The 15,079-nt window shown below is 38.3% G+C and overlaps 1 long non-coding RNA gene across 1 annotated transcript; it reads left to right on the forward strand.

Annotated features, from left to right (window-relative positions):
• The first annotated feature begins 11,802 nt into the window (after window positions 1-11,802).
• On the forward strand, window positions 11,803-12,656 carry LOC136267177 (uncharacterized). The gene is made up of 3 exons (XR_010706564.1): window positions 11,803-11,934; window positions 12,100-12,219; window positions 12,299-12,656. It is a non-coding gene; the product is annotated as an uncharacterized lncRNA (long non-coding RNA).
• The last annotated feature ends 2,423 nt before the right edge of the window (window positions 12,657-15,079 follow it).

Genomic DNA, 15,079 nt, shown 5'->3' on the forward strand with positions numbered 1-15,079 from the left:
AGTGGATTTAAGAAGCTGTATAATAGTGGCTTGTCAAAGAGAATAAAGAGTGCATAGTTAATTGAATGTAAGATCAAGAAGAATATTTAAAACACAGGATTGGATCTACGCTTAAAGTTAAGCTTCAAGGGATTTGATAGTGCAAACTCCAGAAGCTGCTATATTTAGATAAATTTAGCATGGGATTTGATCAAGTCAGGGGAAAAAAAAAAGAAAAACAGCTCTCAGATGTTGCAGGCTTGCAGCCTTGTGAACTTTATATAAATGCTATGAAATTCACTATTATATAAGACTATTGTTTTACTTGCAAGAGAAGCATTTCACTGACCCAAGAATCAAGTTTGTAGCAGAGCCTAAAAAAACTTCAACTATTTGACAGAAAAAGTTGTTTTCAGAATAGAGTTTCAATTAATAATGTTTTATACAATTTAGTACATTAAAGGTATAAATCTTTTACCTAAAGTGATTGGTATATGGTAGGATGTTTGGTACAATGGTGAGGGTAGCAGTACACAGGTCTAGAAGAATAGGTTTAATTTCAGCTTACACTCTGGTAACTTCTTGAAAATTATAGTTTTAATGATGGATGTTCTACTAGAGTAGTTGACTGTTCTATTAGAGTATTTCGGATTTAGCAACTTCTAAAGTAAGACTTGCTCCAATAGTATAATTTTGAGCCCCTCTTAGTAATTATTGTATAAGATTAGCTATTCCCCTTGCTCTTTCCATCTTTTCATTGCCCATACATGTGCAACTGCAGCTTCTAGAAGCTTCCTAGCTTGCTCATTGTAAAATTTTGGAGGGGGTGCTTCAGCCCCCCAAGCACCCCCCCTAAATCCGCCCTTGCCCTAATTGAACTTAAAATTCCTCCTTCTATACTTGTTTACTTTTTGTAGCATGATAAACAGCACATAGCGCATTAAAAGAAGGAATGATGCCATACTTAATGTTTTAGTATGAATGCACACCAACTACAGTATCCACTGTATTTTTAGCTATGTTCAGCCTGTTACACAGTGATACACCATTACACAGTGTTACAAGTGGAGAACATAAGTGCCTCTGCAAGCAATCTACTATCGAAAATGGATAATTTCTGTTACCAATATAGAGAGGCCATAATGTTCTATAGCTACTGTGACTCTACACCTTGTGCTGTCAGAAAGAAGTGGCACATAAAGGAGGACAAAGATAAGTCCACGTGTCATGTCATGGCATGTGTCATGCATGGATCTTTTGGCACATACAGTATTGGTTCAGATAGAATCAAGCCCAGAAGTGTCTTTAGAGTGGCCAAAAATGTTTCCAATACTAGTTGCTATTCTACTGACTAATTAACTGTCAGTCTGTCTGCCTGCCTGATGCCTTTAGACAAGCAAAACTAATCAATGGCCAAGGTTACAGACTTGATTGTTTCACTGTTAGAGATGTCATTTCAGCCTGACAGGTGCCTTTTAGCATACTGCAGTATGTACAGTGTTTCCCTAATATACAGTTACTACTGTATGTACAGTACTGTATGATATATGCTGAATGCAAATGAGCTGGAAGTATGATATACTACATGCTGTGCAACCACCTGCTATCAATATTTGACAGTTGCTAGTATTGCAAGTAATAAGACTAAAAGAGGGTTTGTACAATCAGTCCTATATAGCTGACTGTAGCAGCAGGGTGCATTTTATTGTTTATATGCATACCATAAACCTCTTTTAACATGTATGTATGTGAATAATTATACAGGTACTGTGTGGGGTAGCAATGGTTTAGGAAATCCATATTTTATTGTTTATATTTTCAGTGCGCAGTGCAGTGCTGCTAGTATACACTACCCCAGGCTATACTGCTGATAATTTTCATGGCTCTTATTATAACTACTGTATTTATAAATCCACTAGCTTTATTTAGCTTATTTGTAAATTGTAAGGCCCCAAAAAGGCCAGGGTGAAAAAAATTGTGATATCAAAGGTGGCAGCTAAGAACTGGCTGTGATTGTATACAGGTTAATACAACAAATTAGATGAATTCATGTTGCCTCCTCCACACCACATTCACCTAAATTGTTGTTATTATAAATTTTGTCATTAACCTATATACCAGGCTGAGTACAGCCCTTTCTTGGCCACCATGCACCTTTGATTTTGCAACCTTTTCATTCTGGCCTTTTAGGGGCTTCACATCACGTTTTGGTATAGATATACAGTTTGAAGCAATTCTTTGACAGATTTTATATGTATGCATACACATGCATACTATAAAATACACATGTGACAAAAACTTTACAGGGAATTGTGATTAAAAGTTTAAAAAGTAATGGAAATACCTGGCTACATGCGTGTGCATCTAGCCATTATGATGAAATGAAACATAGCTAAAACTAATTTTAGCTATATAGCTAGTTGGGTTGAATTAGTAAATAACAGCTGGTTTTAAAAAATCAGAAATGCTGAGTATTGTGAAAAAAATGCTGCATGTCCAGACTATGGGTGGAAGCACAATAAGCCACAGAAGTTGAACCAGGAGAAGGTGGATGTAGAGTAGGTACCATGCAGGATGTCCTTTAGCAAATTGCTATACCCATGCAGCACAAGACGACATCAGAAACTACTGTGGGAGGGTTATTGTATGCATCAAAATGTTTTAATAGAACATTATACTAGTCAGGAGCAGTATAATCAAAAAGCAACTGATCAACTTAATACTAGCATAAACAACTAAGGTATTGCTATTTAAAAGTTGCTGACTTCATCCACATTCGACTATAATAAACTACTAAGGACTTGATCTAAGCCAGAGCGTTATATATAGTAGTTAACTTTAGCTACTGAACTGACTTATATAATTATATGTTTGATGATCACACACACACACACACACACACACGCACACACACACACACACACACACACACACACACACACACACACACACACACACACACACATACACACACACACACGCACACGCACGCACAACACACATGCACGCACACACCCTTGTATCATTAAAATAATCAAGCAAATTATAATTGTGCTGCCTTCATCAGATATCCTGCAGTTTATTATATACCCAGTTCTCACTAGCTAGCCAGCTAACAGACCAACAAATTAGTTATGGAATACCAGGTAACATTATAATACTTTACCCAGTATATGCAAATTGATCAAGAGCTGTAGTAATCTGTGACAGTCATCATTAGTACTCATGTAATTCACATTGACTGTGCCATGCATGTTTCATTTCATGTAGCTAATAGTCATGCAAAGATGGAAGATCTAGAGATATTAGTTAATGTTAACTTTGTGCTTTAGCATAAATTACTGCCTTAGCTTAGCCTTATTGCTAATGATTTTTTCTTCACAAGTAGCATTCATAGTGCTTCAGCAAGCTGTCTGCAGGGCATTTACAATTTGCATGATAATTTTGTGGAGTGTAAAGTGACTTCTACCATTAGCAAGATCCTAGATTTTTGCCTGTTTGAACCATGCAATTACAGTACACTCATGGGACACCCAATAGTCAACCCTTGAATTAATGATAATGCTGAACAAAAGTCTGTGATCCAATGGTAGCAAATAGAGTTACCTTTGCAGTTTTGTCAGTGCCTCATCCTGCTTTTACAATCAACCAAAATTTAGAGGGCTTTGCATAGTAGCCGCATGCTTGTCCCAAATTCACAAGTGCAGACCACCATTTCTGAAAACAATAGCATCATTAGCAACCTAGTATGTCACAGTCATGAATCACATCAATCAAATGATACATGGTCATTGCCAATGGGCCATCTTGTGTAGTACTCCTTTCAATGAGAACAAGTATTTACAATCACTGAACCAATTGAAAACATTCACCATTCAGCTAGCAACCGTATAGTGGGTTATTTTCGAATTGCAAAAGAGGCAAAACTTGAATTTTGAAGAATGTAATTTTGAAGACCAGTGGATTTCAAATAAATAGAAATTCATGGCAAGTTATGAAAGATAGGCCGGAATGCATGCTTGCCAACAATTGATTTACTAATGCCATCCCTATGCACCGGACAAAAGACTTGGGGAGTCTTGAGCTGAGCAAATTCTAATCAGCCACTGGCTCGATCATGTCTATGCTAGAATATATTTGTCCTATACTTGAATATTCCTCTACTGTTTGGTCACCTCGATCAATTAGCTTGTGGTATTAGCAGATTTGAAATGGCACAACGTCGATCAGCAAGATTTGTATGCAATGCTTTTAGGAGAACATCTATAGTGTCATGACAATGCTGAACAACCAGGCCTGCTCTTGAAGTTAGAAGACATCAAGCAAAACTGCTTATGTTAGCTATATCAAGACACACGGTAGTGTGTCGTGCGGCCCAAGAAGCTGGCGCGTAACACCCGTGAGTATATTGACAGGAAGAAAGAAAACGCAATTTTCGCACGTCCGTAGCTCTGTGCTGCCTTGATGAAACAAGACGATTTTTTCTGTGGACACTCCTTCCACCTTCAGTACTCCACATTCCAAATTTGAGCGAAATCGCTTCAAGCGTTCCCGAGATATGCGACTTCAAAAATTGGCTTAGTTTCTTCGTTTTTTTTTCTTCTTCCTATTTTTCTTCCTCTTTTCGCACACTTACAAAAACTGCTATAAAACGCGAACACCATATCCGATCGCCTTGAAATTTGGCACACAGAAGGGGGGTATAAAGGTGCATCTCTATACCAACTTTGGCTGGAATACGATAAACAGGCAAAGAGTTATGAGCGATTATTCACGAAAAATAACACCAATATGTTGTCACGCCTACAGGGTAAACCGCGTATGGGAAGAAGCTGAAAATTGGTGGGTGAATAGGTTAACTATTGAACCTCAAACCTTTTGTGGTTTGAAAGAAATCGAACTAAAAACCAGGAAGATACAACGAAAAAACCAACAGTGTGTAACAATTACGCAATCGAGATTAGCTAATAAAAAACGACTGCTTGCCACGCCTACCAGGTAAACCGCTTGGGGTAATGCTTTGAAAATCGCTGTACAGATGAAGTTATCATCTTAGAAAGGCTCTTCAATGGTGTAGAAGAATCAGACTTAAAGCCACGGAGTTATAACACGAAATCCAACTTGGTGTAGCAAGTGCGAGATCGAGATACTCTAATAGAGCAGTCATCCTAATAGAGCAGTCATCCTAATAGAGCAGTCACCCGAAGAGAATTCAAGAGATCAGCTAGAAACAAGTAACCTGTATAGAGATCAGCTACAAACAAGTCACCCTGTAGAGAGATCAGCCACAAACAATTGACCCTGTAGAGAGATCAGCTAGAAGAAGTTACCTTGTAGGGAATTCATGCAACTATAGAAAGAGATAATTCAGCTAGAAGAAATCACCTTGTAGAGTTCAGCTACAAAGAAACCACAATGTAGAGAGTTCAGCTACAAACAAATCACCCTGTAGAGAGATCAGCTAGAAGAAGTTAACTTGTAGAGAGTTCAGCTACAAAGAAACCATCATGTAGAGAGTTCAGCTGCAAACAAATAAACCTGTAGAGAGTTCAGCTACAAACAAATCTCCCTGTAGAGAGATCAGCTAGGAGAAGTTTCCTTGTAGAGAGTTCAGTTACAAGGAAACCACCATGTAGAGAATTCGTTTACAAACTAGTGACCCTGTAGAGGCATCAGCTAGAAGAAGTTATCTTGTAAAGAGTTCAGCTACAAAGAAACCATTCTGTAAAGAGCTCAGCTGCAAACAAATCACCCGTACAGAATTCAGCTACAAACAAATCACCCTGTAGAGAGATCAGCTAGAAGAAGTTACCTTGTTGATAGTTCAGCTACAAGCAAATCATCCTGTACAGAGATCAGCTAGAAGAAGTTACCTTGTAGAGAGTTCAGCTACAAAGAAACCATCATGTGGAGAGTTCAGCTGCAAACAAATCACCTGTAGAGAGTTCAGCTACAAACAAATCTCCCTGTAGAGAGATCAGCTAGGAGAAGTTTCCTTGTAGAGAGTTCAGTTACAAAGAAACCACCATGTAGAGAATTCGTTTACAAACTAGTGACCCTGTAGAGACATCAGCTAGAAGAAGTTACCTTGTAAAGAGTTCAGCTACAAAGAAACCATTCTGTAAAGAGCTCAGCTGCAAAAAAAATCACCTTTACAGAATTCCACTACAAACAAATCACCCTATAGAAAGATCAGCTAGAAGAAGTTACCTTGTATAGAGTTCAGTTACAAAGAAACCACCATGTAGAGAATTCATTTACAAACTAGTGACCCTGTAGAGACATCAGCTAGAAGAAATTACCTTGTAAAGAGTTCAGCTACATAGAAACCATTCTGTAAAGAGCTCAGCTGCAAACAAATCACCTGTACAGAATTCAGCTACAAACAAATCACCCTGTAGAGAGATCAGCTAGAAGAAGTTACCTTGTAGAGAGTTCAGCTACAAAGAAACCATCATGTGGAGAGTTCAGCTGCAAACAAATCACCTGTAGAGAGTTCAGCTACAAACCAATCTCCCTGTAGAGAGATCAGCTAGAAGAAGTTTCCTTGTAGAGAGTTCAGCCACAAACAAATCACCCTGTAGAAAGATCAGCTAGAAGAAGTTACCTTGTAGAGAGTTCAGTTACAAAGAAACCACCATGTAGAAAGTTCAACTACAAGCTAGTGACCTTGTGGAGACATCAGCTAGAAGAAACTACCTTGTAGAGAGCTCAGCTACAAAGAAACCATTCTGTAAAGAGCTCAGCTGCAAACAAATCACCTGTGCAGAATTCAGCTACAAACAAATCACCCTGTAGAGAGATCAGCTAGAAGAAATTATCTTGTAGATAGTTCAGCTACAAACAAATCACCCTGTAGAGAGATCAGCTAGAAGAAGTTACCTTGTAGAGAGTTCAGCTACAAATTTAAAGAAACCATCATGTGGAGAGTTCAGCTGCAAACAAATCACCTGTAGAGAGTTCAGCTACAAAGAAACCACCATGTAGGGAGTTCAGCTAGAAGAAGTTACCTTGTAGAGAGTTCAGCTACAAAGAAACCATCATGTGGAGAGTTCAGCTGCAAACAAATCACCTGTAGAGAGTTCAGCTACAAAGAAACCACCATGTAGGGAGTTCAGCTAGAAGAAGTTACCTTGTAGAGAGTTCAGCTACAACTGCAAACAAATCTCCCTGTAGAGAGTTCAGTTAGAAGAAGTTACCTTGTAGAGAGTTCAGCTACAAAGAAACCATCATGAAGAGAGTTCAGCTACAAACAAATCACCCTGTAGAGAGATCAGCTAGAAGAAGTCACCTTGTAGAGAGTTCAGCTACAAAGAAACCACCATATAGAGAGTTCAGCTGCAAACAAATCACCCTGTAGAAAAATCAGCTACAAACAAATCACCCTGTAGAAAGATCAGCTAGAAGAAGTCACCTTGTAGAGAGTTCAGCTACAAAGAAACCACCATGTAGAGAGTTCAGCTAGAAGAAGTTACCTTGTAGAGAGTTCAGCTACAAAGAAACCATCATGAAGAAAGTTCAGCTGCAAACAAATCTCCCTGTAGAGATCTAGAGTTCAGTTAGAAGAAGTTACCTTGTAGAGAGTTCAGCTACAAAGAAACCACCATATAGAGAGTTCAGCTGCAAACAAATCACCCTGTAGAAAAATCAGCTACAAATAAATCACCCTGTAGAAAGATCAACTAGAAGAAGTCACTTTGTAGAGAGTTCAGCCACAGTAAAAAGAAACCACCATGTAGAGAGTTCAGCTGCAAAGAAATCACCCTGTAGAAAATTCTGCCACAAACAAGTTGCCCTGTAGAAAGATCAGTTAGAAGAAGTTATCTTGTAGAGAGTTCAGCTACAAAGAAACCACCATGTAGAGAGTTCAGCTAGAAGAAATTACCTTGTAGAGAGTTCAGCTACAAAGAAACCATCATCTAGATAGTTCAGCTGCAAACAAATCACCTGTAGAGAGTTCAGCTACAAACAAATCACCCTGTAGAGAGATCAGTTAGAAGAAGTTACCTTGTAGAGAGTTCAGCTACAAAGAAACCATTCTGTAAAGAGCTCAGCAGCAAAATAATCACCTGTACAGAATCCAGCTACAAATAAATCACTCTGTAGAGAGAACAGCTAGAAGAAGTTACCTTGAAGAGTGTTCAGTTACAAAGAAACCACCATGGACAGTTCTGTAATAAATATATGTATTATATATATAATTTGTACATTTACTGATAAAATCAGAAATATTTAAGGTACATCTGCTTCATCTTTTCTTCTTCCTGTGGTAAAGAAAAAAGATAGGTTAAAAAGTCCCAAAGCAGGCCATAGGCTGGCTTTGGGGTATACAAATACAAAAAGAAGTGAAATCTAATCCAAAACAGCCAAGCTGTAAAAAAAGTGTGCGGCCCTCAAAAAGTCTATGGTGAAAAAAGATGTGAAATCCAAGGTGGCGGCCAAGAAATGGCTGTGATGGTAGGTTAATGGTAAAAATTTTAATAATGACAATTCAGGTGAATTTTGTGCCAATTGACCAAGCGGCACCAAATTCACCTGAATTGTCGTTATTAAAATTTTTACCATTAACCTACCATCACAGCCATTTCTTGGCCGCCACCTTGGATTTCACATCTTTTTTCACCATAGCCTTTTTGAGGGCCGCACACTTTTTTTACAGCTTGGCTGTTTTGGATTAGATAAAATAATCAATAACATAAATCTAGTCCTACATGACCACCTGATCAGATATGTACTACCTACCTGGGATCACAACTTTAAATTTATCCAACTGGCATCAAGATATAACACTTACTTATACTCTTTCTTCCCATCAACTGTCAGGCTCTGGAATTCCCTACCACCGTATGTAATTGATTCAACAGATTTAGAACACTTTAAAACTAATAGATTATCATTTTTAAAATTTGTGATAGAATCGCAGCAGACAGCCATAGACTATCATGTAGCCACATCCTATCTCTCCACATGACACTAAATATATTATCCAATCCAATCGATAAGTACTGTGCAGAGAATAAGGTCTGGCTATGTGAGACTAGCTGCAGACCAGTGTTGAAACCTGCTGACCCGGATGACCCCCTGACCCGGATGAATTAAAGGTGAGGAGTGCGCCAAGAGCTATGTTTTGAGTGCCGACTAGCGCGTTAAGCACAAGCCTGAGGGTGTCTATACTTAACGATGTAGTCAGTGGGCATGATTCCACGTAAGTTTGAAGATGCGTTTCCTACAAGTGGGTGTGGCTTTGCACATACCTAACACACCATAATTAAAAGGCAGGTTATATAGAGCCTACACTGTTTCACCAGCTATTTTGCCGGCAGTAGAGGGTATAATACTTAGAATGCTACGTGCATTAAAAAAAAAAAAACTTGTACAAAAAACCTAAGAAAGCGGAAAAAAAAAGTTGCCTCAGCAGGGATTCGAACTCTAGCTTCCGTACTCGTAGTCCATACTCGTAACCACTATACCACTGGTGCCACATCTACCGGTTTGCCTTAGTCTCTACCTTATATAAATGTCCAACTGAAGTGAAGAAGAAATCAAAGCTGAACCCGACCCTAACCCTAACGCTAATACTACTTGTCGCGTGCCCTAAAGTACAAGACTCGAGGCAAAACATTCTAAAAGGTATGACACATTCATAATATAAAGTGGGCGTAGCTCACGGAAAAGCTGGCCTTGACCGTATCTCGTACAACAATCGATTAGTGGGCGTGGCTCCACATAAACCAGCAGGCAGCTATGAGCATGATTTCGTGCATACCTATAGGCTTTAGTATCACCGAAAAATGGGCGTGGCTGCAGGCAATTGTCCGATAAGTGGGGGTGGCTCACGGAAGTAACTGGGTTGCATCAGGACTTAACTACGACGCGTTTATACACTTCCGTACCGTCCAACTAATTAATTTGCTTCGCACGTGATCCAATCCGGGTCAGACCCGGATACGTTTTAAAGCGGGTCTGACCCGGATGACCCGACCCGGGCCAATTTTTTTTGAACGCCATTATGCAGCGAGAAGCCCCTCGCGAAATTAAAACTAAAATCACGTGCATGCATGAATACGTAATAGTAAATCGCGCGCGAACCATTTGTTTAAAGTCCGCCTGATGATGGAGAATCACCTGGAATCTCACTCAGGGGATGAAACCGATGAGTGTACAACGGAAGAAGATCAGACAAAGGACGGAAAAGTTGATCAAGTTAGCAGTGTTGGGAGTAACGCGTTACTTATGTAATGCGTTACGTAATAATATTACTTTTGTGGTAACAAAGTAATATAACGAAATACGCTATAAAAACAGGTAATATAACGCAAGCAACTTTACTTACAAATGTAACGCGTTACCTAAGTAATATAGTTACTATAACGAGTCTAATATTACGTAATATTATTACTACAAGTAACGAAGTTACTAATCTCGTTAGTTATCCTCTGAGTAACGCCTAGCCACAACGAAGTAATGAGGCCTGCTCAATGAAGCTTATTCACCAGTTTCTTGCTTATAACCAAAATTTGCATATTGTCCAACAACGCAATCATGTCACGTGATAAGGTGATAGTTTCACACGTGACAGCTTAAGGTTGTCGACACAAAGTAATATAATATGTAATATTATTACAGTTACTTTATTTTATGGGTAATATGTAACTGTAACTAAATAGTTCAGTTGCAAGTAATATGTAATATGTAACTAGTTACTTTTACAAAGTAACTTGCCCAACACTGCAAGTTAGTTCAATTTTTATGACTGTGCAGGCCTCCCGGGGGAGCATATATGCACAAAGTAGTTACATTACAAAAATTAAGAATTAAGATAATAGTCCTGTTATTCCTTGTTTGAAATGATTGAGGTCTGTAACAATTACAACATCATCTGGTAAAGAGTTCCATAGCTTAATACTGCTTGGAAGAAAAGAGTTTGAGTAGGCATTAGTTCTTGCTGGTAACTGTAAGAATCTCTTTGAGTGTCCACCTGTAGAGTGGATACAAGGGCGAGGTGGGAGTAAATCATCAGCATTAATGTCTACAATATGATGAATTATTTTGAATAGCATTATTAATCTAGCTATGTTCATTTCGCCTATCAGCAAGAGGACTCCAGCCAAGATTATTAAGCATGTTGGATACACTGTTATAAGGTGAGTAGTCGTTGAATACAAATCTAGCAGACCTCCTTTGTACAGACTCTAGGGTTTGAATGTCTTTCTGCGTGTATGGTGACCAAATGGTCGATGCGTAGTCAAGAATTGACCTTACCATACTTTGGTAACAGGCGACTTTGATGTTGACAGGGCATGATTTTAAATTTCGTTGGAGATAGCTCTTAACATTGTTAGCCTTTGCTGTAATCTGTCTTATATGCTCATTCCACATTAGGTGTTGGTCTATAGTAACTCCTAGGTATTTAGCATGGGGTACTTCTTTAATCTTTTCATTTTACCTGGTCATTAGGCACATCATTCGTGTTCGTGCATAGTTAACTAAATTCATAACGTGAATAAGATTAATCATTAACAATTGGCTGGAAGATGCAGTAGGGAATATGTAATCTATGATATAGCATAGCTTAAAACATGGCTAGTTTATAAGTACCATAGCCAAGTAACGTATGGCTTGAAGGCTACATACTTGCAACCTTGCATACTTGTAGTTGCATGCAAACTACAGATGTAAGCTTTAGTATTAAGTTGTCAAGTGATTCACTATGCAAGATACAACCATACTATATAATAAACATAGGTGGAACAATCACAGCATACGTGCTCCAGATGTATACAAAGTCCTTCAGAAGGAAGTACCGTCTGAATAAACATCTTAAACAAGTCCATGGAATAGACAGTGATGAATGTACAAGAAACTTTCGTTGTCCTTTCAGCTGTGGAATAAAGAATTATAGAACAAACAAGGAGCTGATAAGTCACTGTGAAGAAGTTCATGATCATTCACTAGGTAGATAGATATACAGTAATGCTGAGTATTGCAGCACTTTTGTGGTGATTATTATTTTATTTATTATGGTGGTGTCACTGTTCTAGGTTATACACATTCACCTGGTTATTTTAACGTGTATCCTAATAATTATACGACACACACCCTCATATTATTCACATGCAGGGAAGAAGAGTTTGAAGTTTACTAGCATGGCAGAGTTTCATACATGGAAAGAAAAGGAAGAAGAGGCATCTAATACATCTTACGTCAAGAAGCAACAAACATACCATCCACAACCTGAAGGTAAAGAGTATAACATGGACATGTGCTATGCATGCACAACTACATGACATTAACACAACACTCTGTATCATTGCTACAGCAATCAAGGAACGCTTCTTTTACATTTGCTGTCGAAACGGAAAGTATGAGGAGAACACCAAACCTAGGATTACTAGCAAAAAAAGATTTAATCAGAAGGACAGCAGAAAGACAAACAACACATGTCTTTCACGTATGTATGTGGAAAACTTTTGTGACGGTCATGTGGAAGTGGAGTATATTCCAGCTCATACTGGGCACACCCTTTTCCATAAAAGTGAGCTACAAAAACTACCATTACCAGCTAGCTCAAAAGAAGAAGTGGCAATGAAACTAAGCCTTGGAGTAAATCCAACTTGAATTTTAAGTGGTATGCATTATGTTAGTATTACATGCAGTGGAATCTCTCTTAACAAACTCTCCGAATAGAGGACACAATACAAAAACTCTCCGTTATATGGACAACAATTTCGGTACAAACAGGTCCGTCTCCATACATTCTACCTCTGCAGCAGCTCTGTTACAGAGAGTTTCCACTGTATATTCTAAGCAAGATGACCTGAGCCAACATGTAAAATAGTATAATTATTATGTATAAGTGATTACTGTATAAGATTGCTTGCTTGGAGAAATAAACATACATAGTTTAAAAGGGTGACCTTTCTGCACAGATGCATCACTATATGACACAAATTTACTGCATTTATATATTGGATATATATTTCACCTACAAGTACTGTATTGAGTACAATATTCATGAGAAATAGTGGAAAGTTCACTGTTTATTTTAGATATTCCAGCAGGAGTTGGGGACAGGACCAATCGTGAGACATTTGACAGTGATGTCAAAAGGAAACACTTTTTAAGCAAAATAGATATCAACAACATACAAACAAAAGTCAAAGATTTTGGAATCAAACGGCATGAAGATGATGCTACCTCTGTCAATGTCATGGTGCAAGAGCTCACGGAAGAATCATTTAATCCTGTCCTCGTTTAAAAACCTCAGGGTATGAAAGAGACTCAGTATCCAATGGTACCAGAAGATACATTTATGTTGGTACTTCAAACTCAATTCCAGATGGAACTTTACAGACAGCATGCCCCAACCATCTTGTGCATTGATTCTACACACAGTACAAATCAGTACAGATTTAAATTGATCACTTGTGTTGTACCAGATGACCATGGTAAAGGTATGTATGTCACAGCATCAAAATGATAGTACTTATCACATGTAGGTCAGCCTGTTGCATGGTGTTTATCAGATCATGAATCAAGTGAAGTCATCGAAGCATTTTTGAGTAGCATCAAAGCAAGATCACCATCTACTGTCATAAATGTCATGATGACTGATGATGGTAATTTCAAACCACACACACACATTATCAAAATTAATATCTCAGATAATACCGGTTGGTCAGCCGCATGAACTGTGTATGGTGACATTAGACATTTGCTGTGCCACTGGCATGTTGATAGGTAAGATGAACCACATATGTGACACTAGCATCCATACAGAGTATGCCAGCAAAGTGACCTGTAAGGGCAAGTACACAAAGGTAACAGTGACAACAGGCCTTAAAGTTTTCTGCCTGTTAATTAAAAAAAAATTATTAAGGCTTTACAGCACAAGTGCTGAAGGTCTGTAGGACACCTAGTCCTACAGCCTGTTTAAAGTTGCTACAGAAAGTATGTTTGAAAAGGTGGAGAAAGGAGAGAAAAAAATTGTTGCAGTGTACTTTTTGTCTTTGCATGATACATGTGGGAGGGAGTGTAAATGCGTGTAGGTTGTCAAGTTCTTATGAACAACCATAACATATGTATGTATACAGTTTTAATGATTTTCATGTTGGTTGTTTACAAATTCTTAAGTTCTCAAAAATTATCTACAAAATGCACACACACATATCACATGAACACACACACACACGCACGCACGCACGCACGCACGCACGCACTACACACACACATACAAACACACACACAGTGCACAAACTTGATTGGCAGTGATAACAAAAGTGGCACCTGAAAAAGTCGGTCACTTATAACCTGAAGTTTCTTGTCCTTAATATGTCAGTGATATTATTCTATAAACTTCTCACTTTAGACATTCTTGGCCCTTATAAAGAAGTGGCCTTTCTATGTAGTTGGCCAGTTTCCAGTATTATTTTCATAGTAATACGTACATTGCAATCCACAATATCCAATGTTCATTGATTATTCTCAGAACATGGAATCCTTCTTCATGATAATTAATAGATCACAACAGGTCTATTATACATGCGGGTTCTACTTTTATTGTACAGGGCATGGAAGAACAAACTCAGAGCAGTGTCACCATGTAATCAGAAGGAGCTCTATCAAACTTTGTGCATTTTGCAATCAGAAATGGATATAAATACATTTCAAACTAGGGCAGCTCAATTCGTAAAAGTTTGGTTATCACAAGAGCCAGACTTTGTGAAATATTTCACTGAAAATTATCTGAGCAGAGCAGGTAATTAAACAATTCAAGCTGCTACATGTTCTTGCTGATATACAGAAAAGTGGGCAAAATGCTATCGTCACTTTAAACATGGAGACACAGATACTAACATGTACCTAGAGAGGTATGTATATAAAAGATACATACATACTGTCATACATAATTATGTTGTACAGTTTTCACAACCAGCTGAAGACCACATATCTGAACGGAAAAGTCAACCGTAGAGTGGATTTTCTTATCCATCATCTCTTGCAATATGAGAAGGACGCATTTTTTCGTTATAAAATGAATCGGTTGTTACCACCAGCATTACACAAGAAAGTGAAGCAGGAGATGAATCATCATCAGCGA

Source organism: Dysidea avara, chromosome 9 (genome assembly GCF_963678975.1).
Source record: "Dysidea avara chromosome 9, odDysAvar1.4, whole genome shotgun sequence".
Classification (NCBI taxonomy): domain Eukaryota; kingdom Metazoa; phylum Porifera; class Demospongiae; order Dictyoceratida; family Dysideidae; genus Dysidea; species Dysidea avara.